We start from the raw sequence: 15,276 nt of genomic DNA on the forward strand, positions 1-15,276 counted from the left end.
TTTTAGAGCTGTATTTTGACACATTTTACAGTGCAACTACAAGCACACACACAGCACGACACCCTCACTTCAATTGGGGTGACGCTGTGAGCGTTAGGGGATAAAGAAACATATATTGTCCCATATATTGCCCACTGGGCTCGACTGGTCTGGGCAATGTGTTGGAAAAACAGCCCACTGTGGAGCAGGGATTATTGAAATCTTCTCAGGCAGGGATGTTTTAAATGGGAAGGGCAGTGGTGGTGGTGCCGCCGCTGCTGCTGTGTGTGTGTGTCCCTGTGCAGTCGACTCGTGGACAAGCATGAGCGCTGCTGTTGATGACGCCTCCATGAATGAGTAGATCTGCTGCTTTCCTCTCCTCACACCACCGCTACTATAGTTTTACTAGGACGTGGAGGGCTAACAGCTGCTTCTGCCTCTCAGAACACACACTTTTTACACGCGCGGCGTTGAGGGGGACCGAAGACGTGGAAAATGAGGGTGTACAAGCTGTGACGGAGAACATTAATGGGGACAGCAGCTGTGGAATTAATGTGGCACATCTGGGAGGACGGAGCTGAGGAGAGGCGGCGGCTCTGAGAGCGAGTGATGAGGAAGAGAGACAAATATGAGTGGACAGATAGAGAGAGAGAGAGAGAGAGACTTTATATTCTATTTAATTTATCAATTCCTCTGACTGTTTTATTTTCATTTTCATTTTTTAAGTTTGTCTTTGGTGGTGTAGTGGAACATAATCAAAAATACTTGTGATTTATAATTTTATTGTTGTATTATGGTTTTTAAAGCTCTTTCTAACCTCTCGGAACTTTGCTCCATCCCGAGCTTTTAGATGTGCAAAATTCCCTGACTAAAAACCTGCCCCTCAACTTTGGAATGGGTTACCCATGGAAATTAAATCTGCCCCCACCACTGAGCATTTTAAATCGCTTTTAAAGACCCACCTCTTCTCCTTGGCTTCACCTCAGTATAATAATAGTCCACACAGACTACTTTTCTATTATGTCACTATTTTACTTCTTAAATTTTACAGATTTTTACCAGTTTTATACCTTTTATGTTGCTGTGCCTTTAAAGCACTTTGGTCAACCTTGGTTGTTTTGAAATGTGTCTAGAAATAAAGTTGAGCTTATGGCGACAGAGCAAACGGACAAATAAATGTTACTGACATTACCAACTTACAAATGACATTACCATTACATAATGTTGTCATTTTACTGAGCATACTTTTAATGAACACTAAAGTGAAAAACAAGAATATTAAAAATGTATAGTGTATAAATGTACTTCCTCAACGTGGGCGGAGTCATCACTGCACGGATGCAGTCGTTTTATACGCGACACACACAAACTACTGACTATGTAAAGCCGTTATTTTCAATGTACTGAATCATTAGAATCACTCCTAAGATTTTAGACATTTCCGTGCTAAATGTTGGAGTTTAGCGCACGTTTTTAGGATTGTTAAGTCTTTTTAACTGATCTACAGTTCGGACGTGTCGGACGTCTGGCTCATGTCTCTTCCTGTGACGGCACTCTAAACCAATCAGTGGCCGGTAGTCTGACGACGTCACACACAGTATCGGCTCAGCTCGCTTAGAACCTCAGCAGGTACTCAAAAGTACCAGGTTCTATCACTGATGCAAACACAAAATAACCGTGCCGTGCCATGTCGAGGTGAGGAAAAGGGGCTTTTATACTGTATGTCCTTTAGACAAGGGCCTTGCTTTATGGAAGTAACTGTAAAGATGCAAAGTCCCCCTGTGGTATTTCTAAATAAATTGAGCTACACAGCATTTTCAAGTTACTCACTTGAAATATTAATGATTTTTGCCATTCACAATTATCCCCATGATGATTTTGTGCTTTTCATTTCAACATTGTATATTGTTCCATCCCTAGTAGTTGTGCTTTGTCATCTCATGAAATCAGCAGGTCAATAAAGCATATTGAAAACTAAAAAAATAAAATAACAATAATAATAATAATAATAATTTGAAAGGGGGAGGCAAAAGGGACGGAGGAAGTTGTTTGACTCGACTTTCAATGAGCCTTTATCCATCAGTCTTACTCGACATCTCTCTTGCTCTCTCCGGCTGAAGTAATAGATTTTTAAAATCACCTTGTCCTTGTGTCACCTGATGAAACATTTACATCTTTGCCTTCTATTCATCTAAAGAAAATAATCTCCACAACACGCCGCCTCGTATAATAGTCCCGTAAACACAGGAATGAATGCGAGACACAGACGCAGAGCCTCTCTGACCTCATGTTCAGAAACGGAGTTTGAGGCATTTTGTCTAATGCATCTGCCCTTTCCAACCTACAACTGGGGCAGTATAAAAAGATATACATTTAATCACATCACAAGAAGGGCAAGAGCCTTGGGCATATTTCTGCAAATTTGCTTGGCTGCAGGAGACGGAGCACAAGCTCTGCCGGCAACGCAGAGCATGTGAACATGTTCACAGAGGGATCAGGCTGACAGGAGAGGGGGAATTTTTTTAGTTGGGGAGAAGCTGTTCTACTTATAAACACAGCCTTATTGCTGCCGGGACTGCAAATACAGATGTTATGGTTTAGATGGGATTACACAGGTGAAACAGCTTCATTACCAATTTCTCCACCCTTCTACAAAAAGCCCGGCTTCGAGGCAACTTCCCCCTTTATCCCCCTATCCAAGTGCTGTCCTGGGAGCTCCATCAAACAGGCAGCCAGAGGGCAGGTAACCTTAAAAGTCTCCTCAGCCTCCTTCTGCTTCCGCCTCTGCTCTCTGCTGCTTGTCTCTTGGTCTTAACACCTTTATTGAAGGCCTTTAAAAAGCAAGAGCAAGTGGTCTTAACCTTCAAGTAATCCCAATATGGAATACTTTGCATCACGAAATGCCAAGAAACAAAACCACAGCTGCATCCATTTTTTTACACCAAGATCTTTTATAGATGATGGAGTTGGCCCATTGCGTTAAATCTCTTCTCCAGCTCATTTTAAAGAGTCTCAATGTGATGTAACTAAGACCTCATTATTTGGAGACATAACGTTGCTGAACCTGACCAATTAATCATGGTACGGTACAATTTGGGTCAGTACCTCACTTGGTAGGTGGGGTGTGAGCTGTGGCCACATCAACAAGATGAGTAGCGTGACGTTGTATCAGTGTGGCGACAACAAATGACAACATCGACATGACACAACAGACAACAATGCCTGGCTACTATTAGCTGGTTCTTTTTCCTTCTTCTTTTTCTTCTTTTTTTATCTTTTTTAGTGTGAACGTTTGCATTTCCTCGCAATAACTTTTGTATCGTGCCTCATGCATCGTGGCCTGAGTGTGCTATTTAATTGCCTTGACTTCCATATGTTTTTTACACCGGTTGCAAGGAGGTGACATTTTTCTGTCGCCCAATCAGACAGTCGTGGGTGGAGCCGGTCTAGCTCCAGCCTGACATTACCGAATCACTCGGTACTTCAAGGGATGGATGCCAAAAATTGAAAGATTGGGGCTGGTTATTGTTGGGACAATTCCTAATGAAAACGCCAAAAAAAATCATAACACTGTCCCACAGGCTTGCACGGTAGACACAAATATTTGACAATGTGACCCTTTTTGCATTCAGATACTACAAGAATAGATCTTTTGTATAAATTCACTGCATACACATTGTACTGTGTCGTCATGAGATGAGCCCATTTGAACTCGTCCATATTCATATCTTTGAGTGGAGGAGTTCCACATGAATGCATGGTGACAAGAGCCACGTGGTAGCGGCAGGAAGTAGGTCATAGCATGCACCTGAAGGTGACTCTATGGATGTCCTTCCAAAGACAGCTTGTTCTTTAACTTGAAAGGCTTCAGACGAGGAGAGAGAGAGAGAGATAAGGCCAGGGTTAATATTGGTATGACATTTCCACAATGAGACCTCTCTGAGCTGGGAAAGGTCTCCAAAATGACTCTCAGCTAACCCTTCTACCCTGGAATTGTACGTCACTTTATAAAAAAAACCCATTGTGTTACATACTTCACATCTCTTTTCAAATGGCGACTGGCTAGAATAGATAACTGTCATTAGCTGTTTCCTACTATGACTAGTGGTGCTCAAGTATTGCAAATTGGACCGTTCAATGAACAGGCTGGCTCTAACAATGTAAAACAATGGTATTGGAGTAGCTCTGTAATGAGCCATCATAGTCTTGGAGATTCACTTCACCTTTATAGCTCAGGAATATCAACTACAGGAGAGAGAGGCGATGGGAACGAGAAGTGGTGTGACTGGGTAATACTCTTCAAAAACAGGTTAATCATTACTGTGATGAATGAATAAGCTCCTTTGCTCATTGCTTACAAATACTACCTGCACTCAATAGGATTTTATTCTCAGCCTGAATGTGGCATATAGTAAAATAAACTTATACCAGACTGTTTGTACACACAAAAAAGGCTTGAACCAGGACGACCTCCACACCTGCCGACTACATGATCTTACATGATCTTGAGAGAAACACATTTAACCCAAAGACGTGAAGCGCCTACCGATGTACTTGCACTGCGATATTAAATGGATCAAAGAGCTGCTGTTAGAAAAACCGCAGGGCATGTCTTTAATAATGAGAAAGGAGGAGGTGGACAAGGCGAGGACCCACTCAGATCAAGACTTTGATTCTCTTACACTTTCTTATTTCCTATTCCAGAGAAACACTAACTTTCCACTCAGCTATGACCTGTCTGTAAGGCACAATTAACCCAGCAATGAAGATGTAGGCCGATGAACCTGACTAATATTCTTTTTTCTTTAATTGGCTGATTAATTGTGTGTCGCACGAGGGTTGAGGCGGGGGTTAAAACACCCTTAACATGGAGCTGAGGATAGAAATGGATCATCTCTGTCTTTCTCTCTCTCCTCTCCTGCTCTCTTTTCCTCAGATATATTGCCCCATCAATCCCCTGCAGCGGAAGCCAAACTAAAATGAATAAATTAATCTGGAATAAATGGCCTCCTGCTTGACACATAATCACAGATTAGGCCAGGGTGGCCCCCCAGGAGTGATGTGTTGAGCCAAGCTGTCGAGCCGCACTGGTGTGAAGACAGACGGCAGAGAAGAGGGGGGAGAAGGTTGAGTTGGAGGAAGAGTGTGGGGGGGTCAACCCGATGTTAGACCCTGCACAGCGCAGGAGGTCCCTGAGCAGCTTTATCCAGAGCCAGAGAAAAACGAGGAGGATGGAGCTTTCAGGTGATTTAAGATGATATGTAGGCTCCTCCCTGAGGGGTGATTGGGGCTGCTGTAGGTGGCGGCTAATGATGCCACTAATGAAAGGGTTCCTTACCGGGTCAGACCTCTGGACCCAGCCAGTGCCTCTGGACTCTTCACTGTGCTGTGAGGGACATTTGTATCGAGAATACCAAAATGAAATAAATGAATTCAAATTGGAACAAAATGGCTTCTGCATTCAAAAGTCGACTGTGTTGAAGGTGTCTTACGTAATTATGCAATATTTTGATTTTATGCCTGTTATAGTCTGTGATTTTTGTCATTCTGACACATTAACAAGCTATCAACAAGCTATCAGAGAGAAACTCACACATAATGTGCATAAGTCATGAAGCAGCAGCATTTGACATGAAATATTCGTCTGTAATATTCATGGGAGGTCGGGTCAGTCCATTGCAGGGGGAAATTTATAGACGAACAACCCTTCACTTGCACCTACGGTCAGTTTAGAGTGTCAATTTAAACTCTATGTTTCTGGACTATGGAAAGAAACCAGAGAAAACCCACCCACACGCCCGGTCACACGGGGTCACGAACCCGGGTCTTTGTGCTGTCAGGCCCCAAGCAAATGCACACAGCTGGGACTGTTTACAAACAGAGCCTTCCTCAAAATGTGCACGCTGTCAGACAGACATCCCAAATCTCATCCTGAGGAGTAGTAAAAATTTAAGCTCCTGAACCAATCCACTTTTCTTCTATTCTACACTGTTGGCTCTACTCGGGTCTTTATTTTCTTTTTATTCAGTAAAATGACTGAGCTCATAACAACAGCTCATCACTGCTAGACTCCATCTGTTTTTTTTCCATTGATTGAACTATTTTTATTCTTTAATAGCCAGTAAAGTGACTTTAACTATGTAAAGTGACTTTAACTTATTTAGTTAAACCTATTAACAGTGTTATTTGACATTTCATACATTCATTAAAATGGGCACACATAACTCTGCTCACCCAAGAACCTGTGTAAAATGTATGATAAACATTCACTTCAAAACTAAATGGAGGACATATAAAAGGCTGATTGTAAGGCTACGAAACCCAAACGTTACATTTTAAACCCCTTTACACTTATACAAACATACTTATAGGTAGTATATTCAAGAAATCCTTCAAAATGTTAGACACGTGTTGAAGGTAGAAAACTGTACATTTTTAAGGGAGGTCGCATTCAAACTGCAGGCAGATGCCACCACAGGAATGGCATCTTCCTTGCTTTCGCTACTTCACCAAATCCATCTGTTGGCCCTGTGTTTGGGAGATCTTGCAGTGTAAACCAGGAGTAAAAAAACAAAAAAGTGTGTGTGAAAAAAGTACAGTTTTTTGACTAAAAAGCATCATAGACATTGCATCCGATCAATCATCACCACGCTACATAACCCCTCCAAACGACCTGGAAGCATCCACAACATCCAGCCGTGCCCCTGTCTCATTTTCTGCTGAGCGTAACACAATTATGGTGAGTGGAGAGATTCGTCATGTTGATTTATCCCACACCTCACCTAATGAAATTTGCCCACAACCCCCTTTGAGCTAGTGGCTGACGAGGGAAGGGAAGGAAAAAATGAGAAATTAAAGATGGGTTGACCCTGTGCTCCCTGCGTTCCTCTGTTTAGATGAATGAATCGCGCCGCTGTCCCTTTCATTTTTCTCAATTAACTCTTTTGCCATTTCCAATGCTTTCCAGCTTCATGATCATTAAAACCCTTGGTGTCAGAGGAGGCGGAGGAGGAGGAGGAGGAGGAGGAGGAAAGGGGGTTGGACAGCACACTTAATTCAATTTCACAGCCGTCAGAGCTACGTACCTGCCCCTGTCAACTAACAGAAGAGAGGATGCGAGAGGATGCAAGTGGATGCTTAAATAGTTAAAAGAAGGATATAAATAAAAGCAATAAACAAAGATTCCATCAGAGGGCAGCTGCCAGCATGAGACACACATATCGTCAGGTGCAAATCAGAGCTACTTTGTCTGGTGATGAGTCGGAGATGTCTTTCTTAAGAATATTGAGGGCAGAAAACACATTGTCATGATTTTAGAGTAACAAAAATGTCGACTTCTTGCGCAAGGATTTCAATAACAGCAGGAATAGCTTTGACTCCAAACTCAACAGGGACATTTACCTTTCGACACTCAAGGTAAATTGGCTGAGAGAATTGGATTTTTCTAAAAGAGAAATACATGAAGAAAGAGGCGCGGCGCAGCCTCTTGTCCACCTTGAGACAGAGCAGAGTCCGTTCAGTTTTTATCTTTATCTTCCTCCTGAAGCTGCATTGACCACTGCGTAAACCCCCAGACCCAGCTCACTTCAGCTGTTAACGTGATATATTCACGCGTGGAAAATCAATGCTGATATAATACACTCACATTAACATGGGACAGAACAGCAGAGCCACAAAAGGACGAGGGATGTCGCGCAGTATAACTAACTTACTTACAAGCGCGCGTTTATGCCGGAGTAATGATTTTATTTTTCAGCTGAGGGCTTCGGGGTGAGTGGAGCGACTCAAACAGTGGCTTGTAAATCCCTGCAGGTTTCATTTAGAGGGGAATGCAAATTCTAATCGACCCTCCAGTCGAGTTGGGAAATAAGTGATGGCGTCCCATCGCTGCTGTCTTCCCAACCACAGGAGGTGGGGTGGGGGGGGGGGGGGGGAGGAAACACCTCTGGCTTAATTACATTCATGGTTTCTCTACCTCAGTGATTTGCATACAGGGGTCTCATACACCCATGGGTCCAAAATTAAGTGAGAAACATAACTTTGTGGAGTTTAAATTTTGTGTTTGGTTTTAGGCACATCGGTGCCTTGAAGGTAAATGCTAATGTCGGCACGTTAATTACAACGCCAATGCTTCTGTTTAGAGGGGAGCTTAAAGCCTTAACCAGTTTAGCACGTTAGCATGCTGACGTTTGTTTATTTGCACAAACCACAGCTCATGACTGATGTAGATTTGATCAGCTTAAAGCAGTCATAAAGCAAAGTATTTCTTCACCCGATGTTGGTGCAGGAGTTTAAAATAAAAGGGAAAAATGTGGAGGCAAGCTAACACAGAAGAAGCTTGAGCTCTAGGCAAAATTTAAGTTTTTAATGATACAATGTTCATTTCTTTCAGACTCCTACAAATGACAGCACAGAATGTTTATTATCTTTAATATTTCCAACAATGATTTAAACTTTTTTAAACAGTCCATTTTATTCGGAGTCCTGTTATTATGCTGTCTTCACTTGACTGACCCCCTACTGACCAAACTAGACACTCAGTGGCTCCCAGGTCATTTGAGTTTGAGGCCCCTGCTCCAGACACTAGAAACAAACACTATATTCTCACAAGAGCAGGTGAACGTCGCATAGGGAATGATTATATGATCAGATAACCTGATCAGAGTACCAACATCTTGTGAGAAGTGCTGGTATATGCAAATAAAAGTACCAGTATACTAAATTCTGTCTGCCAAGAATATTACAAAACGACAGTGCCAGGATTTGTTGGGCTAAAATTGTGCACGAGGTTCAGGGTGCATGAGTCATACATCTCAAACATGGATTGACCTACAGACCTTAACCCCATTGAGAATCAGTGAGATGTGGTCCTACTTCATCATAAATAGATTCTGGCAAACAAAAATGAATGCAACTGTGGATTTAAAAATATGCCGTGACAAGTTTGTCAGAGTGATGCTACAGCAAATCCATGCTGGAATCAAAGCTGAAGGAGGTCCAACAAAAATTAGGATGATTTTTTTTTTTGGTTGGGCAGTCTCGTGTCTCTGTCTCCTCCAATACTGTTATTCTTGTACGTCAGCGACGCACTGAACCGCGACCTGACAGGGTGATTATTTAGAGAAGGTGATACTGCACCCACACTTTTAGACTGCAAATGGATTCATTCTATGAGCTGTCACTATCCGTCATTAATGCAATAACAATATACTTGTTATACAATAATCCATGTATAGTACTTCCCTGCTGCTTATAGAAATAACTGTGCTCTTATAAACCCTGTGGGTTTGACAGCTCAATATGTGAAATATGTAAATAGTTTTTGTTCACTTGAACTGTTTTTCTCACACATTTCACACATTCTATTTATTGTTCAGTAATATTTATTGTCATTGAACTTAAAAGGTCATATCTCTTACTAAGCACATCTTTCAATTTTATCTGTTGCTAATAATATGTTTTTTATTAATCTCGTTCCTTATTTTCTTTCCTGAGTGATATTTTAATTCTGAAGGAGAAAATGCAACATACCCAAAAACCTAGGGATTAATTAAGTATTCTGATTCTGATTCTCTTCATCTGTGATTGAGATATCATCTTAGATAGTCATATTGTAATTAACTTATCCGTGAGACCTTTACCTGGTTTTTAAGGCTATTGTATTGATAATCATCATGGATGGATGTACATACAATATTATATAACGTATTAATTAAAAGATACATTCAATCAACAAAATGATATCTAACTAAAGTCATTTCTTTAATATTAAGCCTAATTATTTGTGTTATAGCAGAATTTGACCATAATTTATAGTCTAAGACACGTAAAACATCCTTCATTTAACGTTGAAAAGCCAAAGAAACAAACAGTTATTATCTGAAATGAAAGGTAATAACTGTAATACTGAGTAGCGGTGTGTAATACATATCCAAAACATTATTTTAGAGTGTATTGACAGTGTATTGTCACTCTCCTTTGAGAAGCACAGACACCTCAAAAGAAAACATTTCACAAGTCCAGAGGAACAACCAGTGTGCGGCTGTATATCGTCCTATATCTCAAATATCAGGATATAGCCTAACAATATCCAGATATTATTTAGAAGCCATATTGCCCAGCCTTACAGAAACATTTGATTTGATTTATATTGTGATACTGTATATCAAGTATTACTTCAATTAACAGTGTGGATAGTCTAAGAGACTCCCAGGAGCCTCTTTGGTTAGCGTTAGGTTTAGGGTTAGTCTGAGGTGAGGTTGTGTATAAGAGGCCACATGTTCTAAGTGTTGTCATTTTTCCCCCACTGGGACAAAAAGATGTTTAGAGGGCAACAGCACGGTGTGTCTGCCTCTCTTCTCACTGGGACCGACTCAAGTATCGAGTGCAGTCACCCTGCCGACGTCAAGCCATTGATTTATACTTTCACTCCTCCCGTCTCTCCATTTCCCAGACCCTCAAACCCCGCCCTCCCTAGACGACTATACATCGGCACAGTGTTGTCTAGGACGTGGATCAACTCTTAATACGCGTCGCATACACAGCAACACACTTGACAGTCTCCCCACCAGGTTTGATTAATTTGGCTCGTAACGCATGTGAGCAGCGCTATCGCCAGCATCCAGATGTTCCACACACACACACACACACACACACACCTGCTTTCACTCCCCTCACGCCGCTAGTGCAAGATGTGCTGTAGTGTGTGGCAGTGAGGCTGTTGATAATGTCTCCTCTGCTTCTCTGAGCTGAGACTATCTGCTCTGCGCCAGAAGAAAGGAAGTGTGTTTTCACAGAGTCTTGCAGAGATTGCATCAGTGTCTTAAGGGCGGTCATCAAAAGAAAAGAGCTGTTCAGTAAATACAACACAGCCAAGCACAAGCGCGCAATCCCTGTCCATCCCCGTAAATTGCCAGCCATCGAATGCACACGCAGCCACGGTGGCACCGACGCTAACTGTGAGACATCTCGAGGAACAGGAGAGGACACCTTAATGCAATTTCCCAGCTCTTGTCCACAGTTTGGATAAATAAAACATATGGTCGGACATAGTGGAAGCTGACAGGGATCCTTGGTGAGTTCTTGTTACCAAAATCAGCTCCTTTGCTTGGTGCAAGCTCCAAGCATTTTTCACCTCCTAAACCTAAGGGGGGGTCTGGACACACAGAGAATAAGAAATGGGCTTCAGGAGTGACAGGATGGGAGAGAATGATTGAGTGAAGCCATTGGGAATGCAGATCAGTGATATGATATCAACTTTATTGATGAGGAGGAGCAGCAGTGGGCGAGAGACAGGCTTGAAGTTTTTTTCTAAAAAGTGATTTAAAGTCACAGCGGTTATTCATGCACCTGCCTCATTTCAAACTAGGTACAAAAACTGATCCATACATATTCACTACCAGGTGGCAGCTGGTCGCGATGTCAACAATGACAACATGAACTCCCGTTGTGAATCCTCCAGTCTCGTGATTTGACTGGTGCCATGTTGACATCTTGCAAATGGAAGTTGCAACCAGGCTCCTATTGGACAGTATGACTGCAGGTGGTATGTTTGCAGAACTAAACCACAGGCTTCATAGGTTGTCTTGCTTCATCATCTAATGTCCTCTAAATGGGAGCATCGTTTTAAATAATCAACATCACGTTCCATTGAAGAAAACTAAAACTAGAGACTCAGACTATAAACTTTACAGAATTTTTTTTTAAATTGAGCGGGAAGTAAGGTTTTCCCACTTGCCCTCGTCGCAATTCAGTACATTTTTACTTCTGTATTGTTGTTCTTGAGAAAACCGTGTTTGTGTTGAGTTAGACCAGATAAGGTCATAGTTTTTCTTCTAATTTGCAACAGGATGTTAAATTAGTCTGATCAAAAACTCTACTACACAATATACAGGTACAGTAAAATACAAAAGCTTCAGGTAAATCTGTGACTTTTCACATTTTTGATATTTGTAATATTGTGTAGGGTATAATACGCCTACTATTATACTACTATAATAACCGCTACTCTTCATTCAGAATGTTTTATGTTTATACTTAGGCGGTGCCATCCAATCCCAGCTTTTGGGATACAAACATAAAACTTAAGAGTCTCCGCTCATCCTGACATGACTAATGTTTATGTGGGCTGTTATCTTTCCCCCATGGTCTAAACTCAAACTCTGCTATTGTGCTTCAGTCTGTGTGCATGTGAGCTGTACTGAGAATCTTCTCTGTGTCGGCTTCATATATAAACTGTGTGTAACTAAGGACAACTGGGGCTAATGGAGTCAATTATATTATTGAATTGTCACTTTTTTTTTGAATTCCTGCTCTCATAGAAAATGTTATAATAAAATTTTGTTAAAATAATTGAACATAGACATTATTTTCTGAGAGAACATAGAATGATCAAAATAGAATAATAAGATTGCAGTCTTCGTATTGTTTCAAACTGTAATTGCATTTGAAGGACTTATAATTATTTATTTTTAACGACAGCGTCATCATCGTTCTTTTCATTTTCATCTTGTTTGATAAACCTTAAAACAATAACCAGATTACTTCTGGTGGTAGATGTTGTCCTTTATGTATATTCATGATTAATGGTTTTTGGACTGTTTGCAAAGTCGAGGTTGGACCATAGTTTTATTAAAAAAAAAAAAACACTTACACGTGCAGGATTTCTGATAAGGAAACACATTCATGCACATGCATGAGACGCAAACAGATGCTAGTGAAACCTCAAACAAATGCACTAACACATGCACACGCCCTCAGGGTATTTGCATTTTTGAAACATACACGCCTCTGTCGTTTGTTTGTTTTTTACTGGATGGAGTTAATATGGCTTTGTATCTCCATAAGCAGCTTCACTCTGGTCTTTGATGATGTGAGGAAAACACACGATTAACATGCCACAGTGTGTCTGTATGTGTGGCTAGCTGAGTGTGTGTGTAATTGTCTTAAATACAGATAAATACAGGAGCACGGCCCCCCTCACTGTCTGCTTTATTGAGCCAAACGCAATTAGTGTGTTTGTTGGGGAGCAATCATATGAGGTCTGGACACTAACATCTCACTGCTTTATACTGCTTATTATTCTGTGTGCATTCGCATACTGATGACACTGAGGCGTTTTTAGATCCGGGACAGAAGTTGTAAAGACTCCCTGAATTACACACTGTCGTTCTCTTTCTTTGTCGGATTTAGGGACAAACTTGAGAACACACTCAGTCGACGTTTACAAAATGGAGGCACACACATTTTCTCACATGCACAGACACGCGGTGTTGGACGCACGCACAGCGTCGGCATGAGTTAATTTGCGTGACGTGTGAAAAGAGTCGTGCTAAGCCACAGTCACGGCGCCACCTGTCCACCAGTTGGTGCCTGGGTCACGTTGAAACAAAATCAGAACCGATCTCGGTCTCAATTATGGATTCATTTGGAACTCGTTGATTTAAAACGTGTCAAGTTTTTTGGTCGAATCAGATGACTTAATGTTGCCATAAAATATCAAGTAACAGTTTTTTACTCAGATGAATCGATAATACCTACACTGCTGCCACAACACTGGGTCAGCAACGTGAGATGTTTGTCACATAATCAGCTGATTATCCAAGGCAGTTTCAGTACCTAACAGATACCGAACAGGAACGTCAACTTTTTTGTACGATTCTTCTTTTTAAGCCTTTAACACTTAACCCTAAAAATTTGCTTTTTGCAAATTTTTTGCTTATATTTTACCATAAAAAGGTCAGAAAATGTCCTGTAACGAAGTGCTTTTGCCCATTTATCCAGAGTAACTTTCAATATCTGGCAGCTATTTACAATTTACTGCATGTTAAGATAGAAATTAAAAAACATTTATTTCGGAAAAAAACACTGTAGTAAACACCAGATTTTGCGTGTTAAAATGTATTGCAATTTTTAAATGGTACGAGAATATGCTCATTTATGCCTCTCCATCCACTGCTGTGAAGCAAATAGGAAGTAGTTCGTCAAGATTAGAAATAAAATATTAAGTTATAATATTAAGTTAATGAGAGGCGCTCAGGACAGAGAAATGCAAATTTAAAACATGAGTATTTTAATTACATGCATCAATCAATTTGCAGGAATCATGCCTACTGTGTTCTCTCTGAGTGTTTTCCCTCCATTGTCTTATTTGTGTTGTTGGTGTGTGGTGAAGGAGTATTGAATGAAATGCGTGTGCGCACTCGTGTGTGGGTGAGCATCCTTTGGATGAATTGTTGTTCGGGGCCAAACAAAGGAGAGTTGTTTATCCATCTTTAGTTTCCTCGACACTTCACTGCTTCACAATGAGAACATAACACACACACAAACACAGTGAATACTGACACTGCTGTTACGTGGTTCATACTCTTGCCACAATTTGACGTCAACTGTGTGCGAGTGGCTGTGATTGTCCATGACAGAGGGGATTGACATCACTGTCGTCACCTGCCGTGGATGGGGAATAGTGTCTGCGGTGTTTACATGAAGTGAATGTGACACACACAGCCATGGCTGAGTGTGTCACGTGTGTTTGTGAGGTTGTCGAGAGCTGAATGCAGGTGACAGTGTTTGCTGTGTGTGTTCATTCAAAACCAAATCAAAGCGGCTTTTAATTCTCCACCGTGGCCTTCAGTCACCTCAGTAGAACAGGAAAAGTCTCTACAATATTTACTCCTGTTTTACTTCATCATTATTCAGTCTCATGTTTCCATTTCTTATCATTTATACGATCGTGTGAGCGGAATATTTAAAGGAATATTATACTACTGAACCATGAGGTGGTTTTCCATCAACCTGTTTCCATGTGTATTTTCTGTTGGCACATAAAAAGTCCTGAAATATTGCATAAAAGTTTTTTTTTTACACATGAGGGAGATTGAAAAATTGGTACATTGATAAAAGGTGAATGCAAATAATTGCATTGGAAACAGATTCACATTGTTGGGAAACAGCAATGAACACTTTTTCATCCACTTTTTGATCTAGCTTGAGGCTCTTTATTTTAGCGCTGAAACGATTAATCGATTACTAATCGATTACTACATTAATCGACAACTATTTTGATAATCGATTAATCGGTTTGAAGCTTTTTTCATGATTAAAACAAGATTTTCGATCTTTTAAGCTTTTTAAATGTGAATATTTTCTTCATTTCTTTGCTCTGGATAACAAAGAAATCATTAAAAGTGAATCATTTTGGGTTGTGGACAAAAGAAGACATTTGAGAACATCATCATTTCCAGGTTTGACGAAAACCAATCAACATTTTTTAAGGTTTTCTGATATTTTATGAACCAA

At 40.8% G+C, this 15,276-nt stretch overlaps 1 protein-coding gene across 2 annotated transcripts in view; it reads right to left on the reverse strand.

The window, feature by feature from the left end:
- LOC131458782 (LHFPL tetraspan subfamily member 7 protein) overlaps nt 1-15,276 on the reverse strand; it is a 123,494-nt gene that overhangs the window by 48,559 nt on the left and 59,659 nt on the right. The gene's annotated exons all lie outside the window — the stretch shown is intronic.

This window comes from Solea solea, chromosome 4, assembly GCF_958295425.1.
Source record: "Solea solea chromosome 4, fSolSol10.1, whole genome shotgun sequence".
Lineage (NCBI taxonomy): Eukaryota > Metazoa > Chordata > Actinopteri > Pleuronectiformes > Soleidae > Solea > Solea solea.